This window comes from Chelonoidis abingdonii, chromosome 21 (genome assembly GCF_003597395.2).
Source record: "Chelonoidis abingdonii isolate Lonesome George chromosome 21, CheloAbing_2.0, whole genome shotgun sequence".
NCBI lineage: Eukaryota > Metazoa > Chordata > Testudines > Testudinidae > Chelonoidis > Chelonoidis abingdonii.
Genome location: NC_133789.1, coordinates 1,371,164 through 1,387,021, shown reverse-complemented (window position 1 = coordinate 1,387,021; position 15,858 = coordinate 1,371,164). Strand labels below are relative to the sequence as shown.

At 60.2% G+C, this 15,858-nt stretch overlaps 2 protein-coding genes and 1 long non-coding RNA gene across 9 annotated transcripts in view; all 3 read right to left on the bottom strand.

Moving 5' to 3' along the window:
- Positions 1-4,301, bottom strand: part of STAT3 (signal transducer and activator of transcription 3) — a 37,908-nt gene extending 33,607 nt beyond the window's left edge. Inside the window, exons 1-2 of one of the 4 annotated variants that reach the window (XM_075059755.1) lie at positions 4,182-4,301; positions 505-667 (exon numbers count right to left, since the gene is read on the bottom strand). The gene's annotated coding sequence lies outside the window, so the exon portion shown is untranslated. The remainder of the gene's footprint in view (positions 1-504; positions 668-4,181) is intronic. The other 3 variants (XM_075059757.1, XM_075059754.1, XM_075059756.1) reach the window with 3 other exon arrangements.
- A 9,017-nt stretch (positions 4,302-13,318) lies between these two features.
- Positions 13,319-15,050, bottom strand: LOC142045802 (uncharacterized). The gene is made up of 2 exons (XR_012654673.1): positions 14,938-15,050; positions 13,319-14,873 (listed from the first exon to the last, which is right to left on the bottom strand). It is a non-coding gene; the product is annotated as an uncharacterized LOC142045802 (long non-coding RNA).
- Positions 15,051-15,086: 36 nt separating this feature from the next.
- The window catches only part of CAVIN1 (caveolae associated protein 1), a 29,903-nt gene continuing 29,131 nt past the window's right edge, over positions 15,087-15,858 (bottom strand). The window contains exon 3 of one of the 4 annotated variants that reach the window (XR_012654672.1): positions 15,087-15,105. The gene's annotated coding sequence lies outside the window, so the exon portion shown is untranslated. Of the gene's footprint in view, positions 15,106-15,286; positions 15,326-15,552; positions 15,834-15,858 lie in introns of those variants that run through there. The other 3 variants (XR_012654671.1, XR_012654670.1, XR_004372610.2) reach the window with 3 other exon arrangements.

Sequence of the window (15,858 nt, the reverse complement as noted above, 5' to 3'; positions counted from 1 at the left end):
CTCTGCTCAGCTCCTTTCCCGGGCCAGGAGGTCACCTGATCCCTTTGTCTCCAACACTTTCAGCTGGCACCTTTGCAGAGGAGGGGCCCAGGCCATCAGTTGCTAGGAGGCAGAGTGCCCGGCAGTTAGGGGCACTGGCCCCTTCCTCTGTAGCAATCACACACCCTTATCCCACCACCAAGATACTTAAGAACTGCCTAGGGGACACTGAGGCACCAACACAGTATTCAGAGCAAACATTAGGAACAGTCCCAGTTCGTCACAGCAGTACAAAGTCTTACTGAAGTCTATGCTATCAATGCTAATCCCTTTATCATCCAAATTTGCAATCACACCAAATATATCTATATCAATATCAATTTAGTCAGAGTCTATTTGCCATAAACTCATGTTGATTGGTATTAATTACATTACCCTCCCTTAATTCTATATTAATCCATTCCTGCATCAGCCATTCCCGTACTTTGCCTAAGGTCAACATCAGGCTGACAGGCCTGTAATTACCTGGGTTGGCCTATTTACCCTTTCCAGATACTGTCACATGAAGTTTCTTCCAGTCCTCTGGAACTTCCCCAGTGCACCAAGAGTTACAGAAAAATCAACATTAATGGTCCATCGAGCTCCTCAGCCAGATCTTTCAAAACCCTTGGATGCAATTTATCGGGTCCTGCCGATTTAAAGACAGCTAACTTTAGTAGCTGATGTTGAATGCACTTCTGAGCTACTATTGAAATTGAAAGTGTTTCATCATATGACGACTAGATCATATCTAGTGTTTCCCCCCCCCAAATACCAAACAAATATTTACTGAACACTTCTCCCTTTGCTGCATCATCGACAACTGTAGGCACTGCTGCAGTGAGAGTAGTGACTGGCACCAGTGTGGCCACCTACAGTAGGTGTTTGTGCTGGTGGCGAAAGCCCCAGCATAGACAAGCCCCAAGAGAAAGGAGGAAGCGCTACGCCATCTCTCTTGCATTATTAAAGCACTGGTCTGACTAACCTTTAAGGGGGTCCCTCACCCACCTAACCCAGACTTGCTACTGCTCAGTGTCCCCAGCCTAGGTTTAAAGACCGGAGGGATGAACCTTTCCGATTCTGCTTGGCTTCTGTCTCTGTGGTTAGCCTTTCCTTTCATCTCTGGAACAGAGCCAGCCTGTAACCATTCTGCCAGTATCTAGTCTCACTCACACCGGTACTAGGTGAAATAAACAGAGACTGTGCAAAGGTACCAAACAGATGCTAGAACGTTAGCCTCGGGTTTCCTTGGTTATGCTATAGCAGCATTGGTGGTGTGCGGGCAGGGAACCACAGGTACCCTGGTAACTCTGATCACTGCTAGCAGGGGACAGGCCTGCATGGCAAAAGTTTCCTCCTCAAGAGGCACAAGAAATATACACTGGAACATTACTTCAGCTTTAACAGAGGAATGGCTTCCTCCCAAACAGCTCCCAACACCGTTCTTTTCCTAGCATGCTTCATTTGGGACTCAACTTCCTGAGCTGTTACTGCACCGTGCCAGCAATTATGGGAGGCCATTTTAAACTGATGCATTAAATGAGCCAAGTCACAGAGCACACACACACTTCTGAGCACAAGTCTCTCACCCAGCCTAGCAGCTGAATAGGTTTGGAAAACCACAAGGATCATTAAACTTCAGTGTGTCTTGCCATGGTGGAGGGCAGGGGCGGCTAATGAATGGTTAAAAATAGCTTCTCTCAGTCCTTGCACTTTGAATGCTTGATAACGTGCTTTGGCAGGCACTCCCATGAAAGCCATGCAGTAGTGAGTGAGAGGTGCTGTTTAACCACCTTTGTTCTGGGGACTGAAATGCAGCTGAGAAACAATGCAATGCAATCTGTGCTCCAGATCTCCTTTGGGAGGGGGCGGGGGGGTTTGTAATGAACCCAAAATGCAGTATGCCGTGTGGGGAGCTGCATGGCAAGCTGCAGGGGACAGCCAGACCCCTCCCAAGAGCCCCCATTTTCTCAGAATGTTCTGGGGCTATTCTCACTCCTCCACTGTGCACACAGAACCACCTGGCTGCACCTCCACCTAGGAGTTGAGGGACATGTCACTGCTTCTGGGAGCCCTCCCCCTCCCCCGAGGTAAGCACCACCCCCGCACCTCCCTCCTGCACTCAAACTCCTTCCTAGAGCCTGCACCCCACACCCCCTCCTGAGCCCCCCTCCCACACCCAAACTCCCTCCCGGAGCAAGGACCCCCCCCACACACACACACCAACCCTCAGCCCCCCTCCCACACTCAGCTCCACCCCCCCAGCCTGAAGCCCCCTCCCACACCCCAAATCCCTCATCCCCAGCCCCACCCCAGAGACCACAACCCAACCCACTGCCTCAGCCCACACCCTGGGGGGGATAGAATGAGTATGGGCGGGGCCTCTGGGAAGGGGTGGGGCAGGGATGTTCAGTTTTGTGCAATTAGAAAGTTGGCAACCCTATGGCCTGTGGGTATCAAAGGCTAAGCCTCCCCTAACCCAGGCCATGGGCCTCCCTCACTCCCCCTCTCCCCTGAAGCTGGCAGGGGCTCAGCTCTAGCTGGCAGCCTGGAGCTCAGGCTGGCAGCCAGAGGCTGGAGCAGCCAGGAGTGGCTTGGGCCAGTGCTCAGGCCAGCTGGTGGCCTGGGGTGGCTCTGGCCGGCCTAGCAGCAGGTTGGCCAGGGCTCCTCTGATCATGGGCTCTGGCAGGCAGCAGCAGAGCTAGAGGCTAGCCTCCCTGAGGAGGGAGCTCACTCGCCACCCGTGGGACACAACACCTTGTTGTTAAAGTGCCAGGTGGTGGCATTCACATACGCTCTTAGTAATGCTGATTCCAAGTCTTTCGGGTACAATGCTCTTATCTATTTCTCTAAGATGCCTAGCTCATTTCTGGGTGCCAGAAAAATGGCCCCCCATGCCCCCCCAGTGGCTGCAGACCTAGCGCCTCAGAACAGAGAGAAAGTGGACAAGTAACAACAAAAGTGAAACTGTGGAGTCTTCTGACCGAGGCTGTGAGACCCACCCAGCCCTGACACCCTTGTCAAAAGAAAGGTGATTCCAATCATCTCTGACACTGGATATTCATTGTGCTTCAACTTTAGGCAGCTCTGCTGCTAGACAGGAGAGGCGCAGGGAGCTCACAAGCGCTAGCAAGGAAGTTTCTCAAACAAAAGGCACCTTTTTCTACTGACAGCGCTGTGCAAAGAGATGCCACTGGCTGGGGCCTTGTGCCCAACTCGCTCAGCAAGTCAGATCCCAGTGAGCCACCTCGAAGCTTGGGAACAGGACGAGTCAGTGGCCCTCGTCGGAACAGCAAAGCAAAGGTGCTTCGCAGCTGGGCCAAGCTCCTAACTCCTGCCCCTCGGCTGCTACTGAGCAACAGTGACAGCAGCACCTGGCTGGGTCAGGCTCCCGCTCAGTCACAACTGGTCTATCTCAATCCCCTTCAGCTCCCAAGGGAGCACTGAGCAAGCACCCCAGGGCCCCTCGCACTCACTGTGGCCCAGCACCACCTATGCCAGCCCAGGCGTGTGCCTGCAGCAGGGCCTGGGGAGAGCCAGCAGCCAAGCCAGGCTGATGCAAGACAAGATGGAAGTGTGAGAGGAGCCGGGTTCCGGCTGCCACCAGCATCACCACTTTCTGTTTCCTGACTCTTGTGCATTTAAATCTCACTCTCAGAACAGCCCCTGGCCGCTGCCTGGCTTGCGACTTGAGAGAGAGCCAGGGGCACCTAGCACCCATGGGAGCAGCTACCAGCCTCCCCCCCTCCGTCTGGCCCCAGCACCCATGGGAGCAGCTACCAGCCTCCCCCCCTCACCTCTGGCCACAGCACCCATGGGAGCACCTACCACTCCCCGCTCCGTGTCGCACACAGCCAGTGCACCCATGGGAGCAGCTACCAGCCTCCCCCTCCGTCTGACCCAGCACCCATGGGAGCACTAACAGCCTCCCCCCCGTCTGACCCCAGCACCCATGGGAGCAGCTACCAGCCTCTCCCCCTCTCCGTCTGACCCCAGCACCCATGGGAGCGCTACCAGCCTCCCCCCTCCCGTCTGACCCCAGCCCCATGGGAGGCAGCTACAGCCTCCCCTCGCTGGCCCCAGCACCAGGGGGGACCAACGCACTCTTATGCCTTGAGCACCCAGGGAGCAGCACCCGAGGGACCACCGAAGCCCTTCCCCACTCAAGCTGCGGGGACGGGATCCCAGGCCGGGCGGGGGGGGTGGCGGATCCGGCTGGCCTGGGACTCGGCCTCCTGCTTTCCTCGCGGCGCGACCAGAACCTCTGCCCATCAGCCCGCCCCCACAGCGGACTACGTCATAGCGCGCTGGCCAATGGTGCTCCTCTATGTTTATTAGTCACGAGGGGACGTGGACCTCTTCTGGCCAATCAAAGAGCTCTTTATCCACGAGGCTCCGTTATTATTCATGAATTGCCCGGAGGGTGCCCCCGTGGCTCTTCTCGGCATTAATCTTCCCCTCCCGCCGCTCGGCCGGGCCAGGGGCCAGGGGACCTGGCGGCTCCGGGGCGGAGCGGCAAGTGCGGGAATGTCCATGCGGGAAACTCAGCTGAGTTCCGGGCAGCGCCTGACATCAGCGCGGCGGGGCTGCCGCTGTCACCGCACCCTTAAAGGGCAGGCGCACGTGGGGGACTGAGCCCGGGGGGACGTGGGACTGGGCCTGATGGGGCTGAGCCCGGGGGCACGTGGGGACTGGGCCTGATGGGGGCTGAGCCCGGGGGGGACGAATGCGGGGCCTGAGCCCGGGGGGACAGTGGGGGGCTGAGCCCGGGGGGCACGTGGGGACTGGGCCTGATGGGGCTGAGCCGGGCAGTGGGGACTGGCCTGTAGGGGCTGACCGGGGGACATGCGGGCCTGAGCCCGGGGGGACAGGGGACTGGGCTGATGGGGGCTGACCCGGGGGCACGTGGGACTGGGCCTGAAGGGGGCTGAGCCCGGGGGTGACCATGCGGGGCATGAGACCGGGGGAAGCGGATGTGGGGCCTGAGCCCGGGGCACGTGGGACTGGGCCTGATGGGGCTGCAGCCCGGGGGACATGCGGGGCCTGAGCCCGGGGGGCACGTGGGGACTCTGGGGCTGAGCCCGGGGGACATGCGGGGCCTGAGCCCGGGGGCATGGGGGGCCTGAGCCCCGGGGGCACGTGGGACTGGGCCTGATGGGGGCTGAGCCCGGGGGGACATGGGGGGCTGAGCCCGGGGCACGGTGGGGACGGGCCTGATGGGGGCTGAGCCCGTGGGGACATGGGGGGCCTGAGCCGGGGGCACGTGGGGACTGGGGCTGAGTCCGGGGGACATGCGGGGCGCTGAGCCCGGGGGACATGGGGGCTGAGCCCGGGGGCACGTGGGGACTGGGCTGATGGGGGCTGAGCCCGGGGGGACATGGGGGCCTGAGCCCGGGGGGCACGTGGGGACTGGGCCTGATGGGGGTGAGCCCGGGGGACATGCGGGGCCTGAGCCGGGGGCACGTGGGACTGGGCCTGATGGGGGCTGAGCCCGGGGGGCACGTGGGGGACTGGGCCTGATGGGGCTGAGCCCGGGGGGGACATGCGGGGCCTGAGCCCGGGGGACATGGGGCCTGAGCCCGGGGGGCAACGGTGGACTGGGCCCTGATGGTGGCATGGGGGGCTGAGCCCAGGGGGCACATGAGGGAGGGAGCACATGGGGGGTGAGACTGGGGGCAGGGACATGGGGATGGGGTACATGGGGGGCTGAGCCTGGGAGGAGGCGCAAAGTGGGGGTGGGGGTATATGGGGAGGGTGAGACTGGGGGGGCAAAACACAGGGATGGGGTACATGGGGTCTGAGCAGGACTCAGTTTATTTCCCTGGTGAGGACTCAGCCTTTCAGCCTCCCCAGGGGGATTTGAACCTGTGTCTTCTTGGAATCTGTGAGCATTAGCCCCAGTGCCCCCCCCCCAACACACACACGCACGTGCGCTATCCCCACTGTGAAACCTGGGCTGGGCAGCAGACATCCCTGTACATCCAGATGCAGCTGCCTCTGGGGCTCGGTGCATAGAGTTGCCAACAGTCCCTTATTCCCTCATCGCAGTACAAGAAGACTGGGAATTGCTGAGTGCTGCAAAAAACAGCAAGAAACACCCCTGGCAAAGGGAGGTGAGTGCTGCTTAGTATTATTATTCAAAATAATGATGAGGATAATACCAGAGGGGTGTGGCAGGGGTGCTAAGTAAACAGTTCCTTCTTTCAGAAATACAGCGTTGGCAACCCCCAATGAACAGCGGCACAGCAGTTTAGGACAGGAAGTGAAGGGAGTGGGAATTTTAGAGTGGTAGAAATTGGCCAAATAATCTCTGCAATTTATTTCAGCTCCTTGTGTCTGTGCCTTGGACTAGGGGTGGGGGGCATCTGTGCCATGCCCTGAGGGGCTGCACGAGGCAGGTCTGGCACATCCTGCTGCCTCTTCTTCCCTTCTGGATGCTAGTGGGGGGTGGGGGAGGGTGGAAGAGGTGCACCAGCTCACTAGTCTTGTGCTCATCACATCTGAGCTCCACTTCTCCGTCCCAGAGTGGAGCCAGTGCCCCGGCATCTCCTGCGTCAGAGTCGGCTCGCAGGCTGGTGGCTGTGTTTAATGCCTCCAGGGGTTTCCTTCCTGCTCCTGCTGCCCCAGCCTGGTGAGGGACACACATAGGACATCCCAGAACTGGAATCTCTGCCCTTTGCACCAGAGCGTGGGGGATGGGCCAGGAGGAGGCTCTCACCCCCCAGACTGTTCAGTACAAGGCCAGAGACTTCTCTCTGATCATCCTCTAGGAGCCAAGCCAGGCCCTCACCAGCATCCCTCCCACTTCAAAAAAGCCAGAGATGTTAAGTCCAGAAGGGACCATTAGGTCCTAACCTGACCTCCTGCACAACTTAGGCCAGGTAACCTCTGCCACTGCCCCTTGCATCCAGCCCATATCTTGTGATTGAGCTAGAGAGTATGTTTTAGGAGACCCAATCTTGATCACTATGGAGCAATTTCTGGTGAGGATGTGATCAGCTTCCCTTATGGCACATCCTCTGTTTGAAACCCAGGTCCAGCGATGGTTGTTAAGGTGCCTAAAGAAGGAGCCCATTAGAGACAAGCTCTTAGTGGCACCACAATATCAAAACCTGGATGGTGATGTCGTTTGGGGAACCCGCACTAAAGGAACCGATCGAGATTTCACAGTCCTCTGTTCAGTCGGAGTTCTGAGTGCTAGCAGTGTGTCAGCTGGCGAAGCGGACTGGATTTTTGCTGCTCGCTGGTGGTGCAATGTGTCCTTTTCTGCAGATGCTGCATCTTCTGTTGGTGCATAGGCCCCAATGACAGATAAGTGTCCACAACAATGTTGGACAGAGAATTTCAGCCCCAAACTCCCAAGGGCTCCAAGATGCTGCCCACCCTATGGGTAGAACAGCTCATGGCAGAAGACCAAGGTCCAGAACCTTGGAACTGGGCCCCCAGACCTACTTGGGCAAGTGGGGTCGAGTACCCTGGAGAGCACCAGTGAGTTCACCTCCATAGGCTGCAAGCAGAATTCAAACAGTCACAGCAAAGTGGACGTTCTTCTATGAACAGGTTTCGCCGCCTCCTGCACAGTGTATGTCTCGCCAATCATAGAATCATAGAACTGGAAGGGACCTTGAGAGGCCATCTCCAGACCCCTGCACTCACAACAGGACTAAGTATTATCTAGACCATCCCTCAGAGGTGTTTGGTCAACCTGCTCTTAAAAACCTCCAGTGATGGAGATTCCACCACCTCCCTAGAGATACCAGAGCCAGAGTTCATGATCTATCCCACCTGTGTCATTCCTGCAATGCTGCACCAGTCAGAAACCAGGACCCTCTCACCAGCTGACTCGTCAGTGCCAAATCCTCAGCATAAAGTGGTTTGACTTTGCGCGAAATGTCTCAATCTTCTCACAATGACTGGGCCTTCCTGCCATCACTCATCATACCCAAAACAGCAGTGCAGACTCTTTGGTTAGCGCTCTCCCAAAGTGTCCAGCGACACGTGATTGTGTGCACGCCGTGACCCTCCCTGGCACCACCCGTGGGACCCCCCTAGGGCTTGTGGATTCATATGATTCAGTCGGGGCTGGAAACTTCACTGCATGGCGCCTGGTGTGATGCCACCTACCATGGCCACTCCAGCTGGCATGATTGTACCTGTTTGAGGATGATGCCTGTGATCAGCAGATGCCGTCCAGTGGAGAATCCACCACACCCCTTGGGAAGAACAAAGGCTCCTTTCATAGAATGAAGCTCCCCAGCCCAGCCCCAACATTGCTCTGACCTCAGCTTCCCTGAATCCCAGAGTCTGCTCTGCTCCATCCTGGCGGGCAGCAGAGCCTTCGCCATCAGGGCTCTCACTGCCCCTGCCCCTGGGGTGCCCTGTCCTGATGGCAAATCGCAAGGAGAAGTTGCCTTGACCTCCTGGGCTGGCGTGGAGTGTGGGGCACAGTTCTCTGACTGTTGTTGACTCCCAGGACTTCTTCCTCCCTCGGCCTGTCTCTAGGCCCCTTCCTGGGCTTGCTCCTCCGCAGACTCTTCGCCCTTTTCTGGGCTCTGCAGAGTTCTCTGCTGCCCTTGTCCTGGGTGATACCACCCAGCACTTTCTCCCTGGAGGCCCCGTTCCCATCAGCCTCTCCCAGGCTGTCTGTGTGTGTGTCCCTTTCCTCCAGAAACCCAACGCCTGGGCTACCTCCCCGGGGTCTGTCCCTTTTGTCCAGGCTCATCACAGGAGCTGGTCCTGCCCTGGGGCTTCCCAGCATCTCTCCTCGCCCTTTGCTAGAGCTCCCTTCCCAGGATAGCATCCCCAGGAGCTCCAGGCCAAGCTCCCTGCCTTGGCCCTGACTCCTTCTGGTAGGTGTCATCCTGCCCCTCTCAGCTGGGCTGGCTGCCCTCCAGGTGCAACCCAGGGCACTCATTGCCCTCTGCTAGGTCCTTTCTCTGCCAACGTGAGGCACACACCCCGCGCAGCCTGGGACCCTTGGCAACAACTGAGGCCCCAGCTAGAGCATGAACAGCTCGTTCACTCAGCTGCCATCGAGGAGAGCTGGCCCTGGGCATTCCCAGGGCATCTCAGAGCCCTGCACAGATGCTAACTGCTGCATCCTCATGACCGCACAGCATGGCAGAACGTGCCGTTAGCCCTGGTAACCAATGCTTAGCCACTGGGAACCAGATGCAGGGCTAGCACGTGAACCCAGAAGACTCGGGCTCTTAACCTCACGACTTCTCTGTAACTTCATCTCCAAGCCTGGGGCCTCGGGCAGAGCCAGCAGCAGCCCTGGGAGCTCAGCCATGCTGGAGATGTGTAGCATTCAGCTGCCTGCTACAGAGACAGCAAGGGACGGATATGCATGTGTGACGTTGTACGTGGCGTAGTGCCCCTCAGGACAAGGGGGCTGGAAAAGAACCAGTGGTCTCTGAGGGGAAGTGATCCATGTGGATTCCATCTCCTGTGTTCCTGGAAGCTAGCAGACACCTGGCTAGGCTCCTGGCTAGGACACAGGCGGCGATTGCATCATGCATGGGCTCAAGGGAACAGGTCATGCTGTCCCCTTCCTGGCTGTAGGTGTGTTTTTAAACAATTCCCTGGATCGCTCCTGCTTTTGCAAGCCTGATAACATCCCCCCTTCCCCTCCCGACCCACCCGTCTGCTGCTGCTGGAGAAACCCGCTGGCTGTTTTGATTCCTCCGGGGGTTTTCAGTGGAGCTAAAAATAAGAGAGTGCGTTTATTTGCCAATAAGAGCTCCAGCTGCGCTGCTCCCAAATGCTTGTTCTGTTCCCCAGGATTCAGAACAGACATTCATGGCTCACTGTCCCCCCAGCCCTATTGCTGCACTGATTACATTGCACAGGGACCCCGTTTCCCTGGGGGGAGAGCCTGGTGCAGCACTGAACCCCCCAGATCATGGCGTGGAAACCCGAGTAGTTTCAGTGGCCGTGCTGGTAACTCTTGGCAGGACAAGCTGCGTTCCAACCTGCTGCTCTGTTCTGGCTCCAACTCTGGCTCCTTTGCACAGACGATTTCCTCCTGCGGCGGTGGGGAAACGGCCCCTTAGATTCTGTGTCTGTGCAGCCCCATGAGCCCCAGCTGAGTGAACAGGGCAGGGCAGGTCCAGCCATGCTATTTCTCCAACTGTGAGGCCCCTCAACCCCCTGCTATGGCACCCCAGCTCTTGGCACGCCCCCCCCCCCAGCTCTGCCGATTCCCCTGATTCTTAGGGGCAGGTCCCCACGACCTGGCCTTCGACACATGTACCCACTACCTCACAGGCAACCAGCAACGCTGCTGCTCTGCAGTGAGGGCGAAGGTGCACCAGACGCAGAGTGGGATTGTTTGTGTGAATCTGTGGGCAGCGGGCTGTGCTGGACCCAGCTCAGACGGGCTCTGCAGAGTGGGGATGTATTTTCCCAGCTAAACAATTAGGCGTTGGGGGCCAGCCGGCTGGGTGCCCTTCGCTCCCCTGTGCCCTGGGCTTTCCTAGCACACTCTGAGGAGACTCCCCGTGGGCTGCCGAATGCTGGCTGGTGATGTCACAGGAACCCACTCAGCCAAGGCTGCTGGGAGCCGAGCCCTGGGCTGTCCCTGCCCCGTCCCCTTGCAGACTCTCGCTAGGGTTGAACAAGACCAAGAAAAAGGTGCGAGGTTCCTGAAAATGCCTGCCCCTGCTGGAGCCGGCCCTGGCACAGCACAGCTAGGAGATGGGACTGGAGTCTGGCACGGGGCATGTGGGGATGCTCCTCACACCTTAGCAGAGCTCCCGCTTTGCGGCTCTGCAGCCAAGCCCAGCTTTGGGACGGGCCCAGCCTGAGAGAGGGACGACGCCATGAGCAGCCCCTGACAGATGAGGCGGAGCTTCCTGGTGCAGCTGCGTCCAGACCCAGGGTTTCCAGCTCCCTCTGGCAGCAGCTGGCGCTGGCACTGCCAGACAGGCAGAGGGGCCCGGGCTGGCAGCTCCTCTCTGCCCCATGTGCTCCCCTGCCCGGTTCTTTGCAGGTGTCCCCAGCTGGTGACCTTTTCCCCAGCCCCCACTGGGGCTGAAGCGGCTTTGTCTCTTGCCCCCGCTTCATTCGTGGCAGGACACTGAGGCTGCGCCACAGCTGCACTGTCAGTGCTGGAGGAAAACCGCAAGGCAGAGCCCCCTCCTTCCCCCTGCCCACACCAGCGTCAGCGCCGGGCTGGGGAGCACTGGGTGGTTCCCCTGAGGCCCTCCCACAGCCCAGCCTGCTTCGCCAGGGCGGTTGCCCCCCGTGAGCGCATGTGCAACGCCGGCAGGGTAGAGAGGCCTGGCCGGGATGGGGCAGTTCCTGCTAGTGGCCAAGGCCTCGCCTGTTCCAGGGTTTGGGACTAGGGGCTCCCCAGGGGCTCTCACAGACCCACAAGGACTGGGAGCCAGGATCCCGCCATTCCCACCTGCATCTCAGCATGGCATTGAGAACCCCCTGCTCTGAGCTGGCGCGGTTCCCTCTCCCCCTTCTGCGGGCTCTAAGATGTTTGCCTGTTGGGGACTCTTGGGGGAAGTGGTGCTGGGAGGAGCTGGGCCGGGCCAGCTTGTTTTGACCCCCCCCAAGCCTGTGTGCTGGACGGTGGATGTGCTAGGAAAACAGGGAGAGGGCAGGGAGGGGATGCCAAGCCACGGTTCCCTCAGCTGGGGCCAGGCCGGAACCCACTGGCCCAGTGCATTCTGAAAGGCCACCCCTGTCCCAGCATTCCCAACTCCGAGTCCCCCACCCTTAGTGGAGGGGTGCTGGGCACTCACTGTGCTGGTAGCTGTGATTCCCCCGGGGCCAGGCTGGGGAGCGACATGTGTTTGCTGCGTGCCTCAGTTTCCCCCGTAACATGGGAGTGATGGCGCTTACCTGCCCCACTAGGGGGCAGGGTGAATCCACAAATGTGTTTGAGGCTCAGGGCCTGTGGGATGGGGCCGGGGGGAGCATGGAGAAGGGTGTCCAGCCAGCCTGGGGTGGGTCACTGCTGGGGTCTGGGTGCAGGAATGTGGGAGCTGGGCACACAGTGACAGAGGGAGTCAGGGTTTGCAGCGAGCTGCCTTCCCCCAGAGGGGTTGTCCAGCTTCTGCCATGTTCTAAATACCCAGCCCTCTTCCTGAGAAAGCAAAACAAAACACTCCCTGGTTTTATGTAGGACCTACATTATTGGGATGAAATCACAAGGAGCAGGTGCCTTTTGTTGCCTGGTCCCAGGGGCCCCTCGATGCTTTCCGGCAAACTTTGGTTCAGCCTTTTTTTAAACTGCATCCCCCCCGTGGAACTGGCACATATGGAGAGCATGCTCGGTGCCCACCTCCCTGCCTGGCTGCATCCGTCTCCCAAGAGCTGGAGCGAGAATATGGGTCAGGTCCTGCCTATACCACTGACTCGCTTTGGGGCTTCTGGGGGTCACTGGCCCTCCCTGGGCCTCTGTCCCTGCAGCTGGAGCCTGGGAGTCGCTCGTGGGGTGCAGCATGGCCTGGCAGAACGTGGGAGTGGCCCGGAGTGATGTCCCAGGCCCCCTTCTGAGCAGGAACCCTGTCCCCTGAGTGGGGAGGAGCCAGGTGTGGGGCAGGAGGGGTCACTGGGGCAGGGGAAGGGCTATTTGGACACCAGCAGACTCCTAGTCCTGCTGCCAAGGTCGCAGACACTCGTTCATCATTGATGAGTCACTGCCCAGCACGGCCTTGTTCCCTGACGCCACGTGAGGGCTGGGCATGGCCGGGCTCGCTGGGTGCCAGCCTGGGCACGTGGTGCCTGCTGTTCCCCCTCTCTGAGTGCGGCCCAGGGGTGGGGGGACGAGTGTCTCCTTGCTCAGTCCAGTGTTGGAGGTTACTGCTGCTCAGGGCTTCCGTGTTCCCCTCCCACCAAGCTTTGGCAGAGCTTTGCCTGCTGCACGGGGCATCGTGCCTGCTGCACGGGGCATCGCCGCTCCTAGCTTCCGAAATCCCGGGCCCTCCAGCACATGCTCTTGTGCCAGGGGGTGGCCGCAGCCAACCTATGTGTATAGTGGGGGTGCTGAGAGCCATTGAACCAAACTGTAAAGCCAGGGTGCCGCAGCCCCCTAGCCCCCGCAGTTCCAGCACCTATGCCCCCCCCCCCACGGCCTGTTTGCCACAGGTCTTGTCCCTCCAACACGGGGAAAGTTTCCCCCATTGTGCTGGGGCACCAGTTTAACCTGGGTGAGGGAGCAAATGGTGCTGCCCTCTGGCAGCTGGAGCCCCCTGCTTGTGGGGCAGAGCCCTGGCTCCCTTCCACCCAGCAGCAGCCGATGCCCTTCGCCCCTGTCCGTGGGAAACATGCTCCACTCTTGGCCTTTTAGAAAAGAAACTTTATTGGTCGGGCTGCTCACCAGGATGCAGTCATAGAAAATGGATAAAGCTCCACCCAGCTCCCATGGCCCCCAGCTCGTCACCTTGGGCACAGCAGGGCCCAGGACTCGCTCTCTGCCCCGTGGATGCGCTCTGCCCCCTCTCTCCGGTCAGAGATGCTTAGTACGGCACCAAACCCTGGTGCCCTTCGGCTGCTCGAGCCAAGTGCCCGCCCATGCCCTGGGAGTCGCTTACTCTGAGCTACTGCTTCTGTGTAAGAAAAATAGATCTGTAAAAAACAATAGATGGGCCCCAGGAAACAGACAGAGTGTGAACAGCCCCCTGCCCTGCCTGCTCCTCTGCCAGCCAGCACCTCCCCTGCCACGGGCTGGGCTGCACGGGGGGCGCAGCGGGAGTGTGGGGCGCAGCCAGGCACTAGGTCCCCATGCACATGCTGAGGGAATGGCCCTAGGCAGAGGAGTGAGGGCTCAGCCTGCCCAGGGCTGGGGAGCTGCAGAACATCTGGTTTCTCCTCCTGCTGTGCAGGGTTCCCGGGGCGAACAGTGAGCACAGATCCCAACCGAAGGCAAGCAAGACTCCCCTGCCCCCCCAGGGACCGCCACTGCCTGGGGCCTGGCATCCCCCCACAGCGGTGGTGCCATCGTGGGGTTGGCAGGGAAGGGCAGAACATGGCAAAGGCCTATCCAACCCCATCTCTTCCTGCCCATCCATGGGGGCAGCACAGGGGTCTGGAGACGTCTCCTCGCTGCTTAGAGAGAACCCACCAGGGAGCCGGGCACAGAGCCCAGCCGCTGGGGCCGTGCCCACTTGGCCTGGGCAGGCCGGGAGCTCTGCTGCAGGGGAAGGACCCTGGGGGTGGGAGTGGGACTGGCAATAAGAAAGAAAATGCTCTTAACAAAGAAGCATGTTTATATATTGTGGCTACGTTAACAAACCTCCATTCTCCCGTGTGTCACATGGCAATCAGGACGGCGGCCGCAGGTGCCAGGGGCTGGGCTGTGCCCAGTGAATATGAACTAAGGGAAGGATGAACACAAGCCAAACCTCCCGGTGTCCCCTGCCACCTGGGGGGCTGCAAAGGGGTTGGGGCTGGGAATTGCCAGCCCCAAAGCTGACCTCAGCTGGCCAGGAGATAGACACTCTGTGTCCCAGCACTTGCGGTCCTCGCTCTGTTCTGCTGGGAGCCTGCTAAGCAGCTGCGGTGCATGCGGATAGGAAAGCTGACGCTCAAGCGGCAGTGCCCCATCCTAGACTGTGCCGGGCATCTGACACCAGCTAGGAAAGCGAGAATGGCAGCAAGCGGGGAGCCTGGGGGGATGTGCAGGGCCCTGAGCCTGCGCCATGCCGGGACTCCCTGGAGAGACTCAGCTGTTCAGGATCAGGCCCACAGACCCGTGTCAAGACTGCTCTCTGGCTGGCCAGGAGCCATCCTCACTCTGTCTCCTTTCTGTGGCATCAGTACATCCTCTAGCCCTCCTGGAAATGAGTCACAGCGGCCTTCCAGCACCCTGCACCCTCCCCCGGCCAGTGAGTGTGCACCTCCTGGCCCGCTGGGCCCTCCAGCACCCCCCATCTGCACCCCTCCCGGCCAGTGCGCGTGCACCTCACATCCTGCACCCCCCACCTGCACCCTCCCTCGGCCAGTGAGCGTGCACCTCCTGGCCTACTGGGCCCTCCAGCACCCCTGCCTGCAACCTCCCCCGGCCAGTGCACGTGCACCTCACATCCTGCACCCCCTACCTGCACCCTCTCTCGGCCAGTGAGCGTGCACCTCCTGGCCTGCTGGGCCCTCCAGCACCCCTGCCTGCAACCTCCCCCGGCCAGTGAGCGTGCACCTCACATCCTGCACCCTCCCCCGGCCAGTGAGCGTACACCTCCTGGCCTGCTGGGCCCTCCATTGCCCCCCACCTGCACCCTCCCCCGGCCAGTGCGCGTGCACCTCACATCCTGCACCCCACGCCTGCACCCTCCCCCGGCCAGTGAGCGTGCACCTCCTGGCCTGCTGGGCCCTCCAGCGCCCCTGCCTGCACTCCCGTGAGCGTGCACCTCACAACCTGCTGGGCCCTACTCTGAGCCTGCACCCTCCCCCAGCCAGTGAGCGTGGGCCTCATGTCCTGCACCCTGCAACTGCACCTTCCCCCAGCCAGTAAGCGTGCATCTCCGAGCCTGCACCCCCCACCTGCACCTTCCCCCAGCCAGTAAGCGTGCACCTCCCAGCCTGCACCCCTCCACCTGCACCTTCCTCCAGCCAGTGAGTGTGCACCTCCCGGCCTGCTGGTCCCTCCAGCGCCCCTGCCTGCACCCCTGTGAGCGTGCACCTCACAACCTGCTGGACCTTACTCTGAGCCTGCACCCTCCCTCAGCCAGTGAGCATGCACCTCCCGGTCTGCTGGGCCCTCCAGCATCCCTCACCTGCACCTTCCCCCGGCCAGTGAGCGTGCACCTCCTGGCCTGCTGGGCCCTCCAGTGCCCCCAGTCTGCACCCCCATGAGCGTGCACCTCACAACCTGCTGGGCCCTACTCC